Raw genomic sequence first — 1420 nt, 5'->3', positions numbered from 1 at the left:
TTTGTTACTGGTTTTCCCTTTTACTGTTGCTGTTGAGGGATCTTATTCTGGGATTCTTTCTATTGTTGTTTTATTTTGAAAAATTTCAAACCAACCTAGTATAAAAAGTAAAGAATGGGACAGTGAATACCCCATACCTAGTCTCATTATTGTTAACATTTTGCCACACTGGCTCCCTCTGATTTCTTCTCCCCCCTTTTCTCTGCCCATCTATCTATGTGTGTATGTATGTATGTATGTGTGGAGTATCCATCCATCCATCTATGGGTACATTCACACACATATATATCTGTATGTGTATAATTCCTTTGATGGCTATTTGAAAGGTGCAGCCCTTCTAAATACTTCAGCATGGCTTACAGGAACAAGGACATTTGCCTATATTTGCACAATACTTTTATCACCGAAAGATATGTAACATTGGTGTAACAAAGCCCAATACAGAGTCCGTATTTGAATTTCTCCAACATTCTACACTCATCCTTTAGAGATGCCTTTCTTCCTTCTCTGACCCAGGATGGAATCGAGGCTCCCACATGGCATTTGTTTATTGTAGTGGACACCGTCTGTCCCTACTGTCTGTCCCTGCCTATGTCCTGGGACCAATCATTGTGCTCAGGCTGACTTCCAGCTGTGAAAAGCCACAACTTCTGTGCCTGAGGGCTTTTCCGCGGACCCGCAGATTATTAGATGTTCACTGAACTGCCCCGTTTTAGTCCTGTGCCTCCCTTACCCCCATGCCTCATCTCCCCCCTGTGGAGACCCTCCGTTGGCTTTCTCCAGAGGAGAAGCCTCTGCTCTTCTGCAGGTGCTGGTATCCGAGTAGAAATGGAAAAAGCCCTTGCTTGGCTACCTAGGGTGGGAAGGGGGTGAGATTTTAGCCCTCTGGCTACAGATTTTCAATGAGTATTTTCAGCCCCTGCCTTGCCCTGCCCCCCATATTCCACAATATTTGTGTCCCCAGGACTCTGGGTTCCAGGCTCTCTGTCACCTGGCTACCTTTCCATCGGCACCTGGGATATAGCGGCTGCTCTTTGTTACAGCAGCTACTACTTCTCCACCTGCTTTCTACACACCAAAAACTTGCTGAGGTCTTTCTTTTCTTACTGTCTCCTCTTTAGTTCTCTTTGTTCCTGTTCTTATGGGTCTACACTTTTGAAAAATCCTTTCATTGGAGGGTCTCCAGAAGAAACGTGTGATAAATTTGCCACGTTGACTCAAAACTTCCCCCTGTAGCATTTTTAATAGAGAAAACATGGTTCATTCAAACTATGGGGCACCTGTCATGTAAGAGGAGTTAGGGATGTGGTGGAAAGAGCAAAACCAGGGATAATTCCTGGGTTTATGGAGCAAATAGTCTACAGGGGAGGCATGAATACATGACATATTACAAACTGTGACAGGTGCATTGCAGAAAAGT

The sequence above is a fragment of the Herpailurus yagouaroundi genome, unplaced genomic scaffold, assembly GCF_014898765.1.
Source record: "Herpailurus yagouaroundi ecotype Mexico unplaced genomic scaffold, PumYag 163, whole genome shotgun sequence".
Classification (NCBI taxonomy): domain Eukaryota; kingdom Metazoa; phylum Chordata; class Mammalia; order Carnivora; family Felidae; genus Herpailurus; species Herpailurus yagouaroundi.
Note: the sequence above shows the minus strand (reverse complement) of the source record.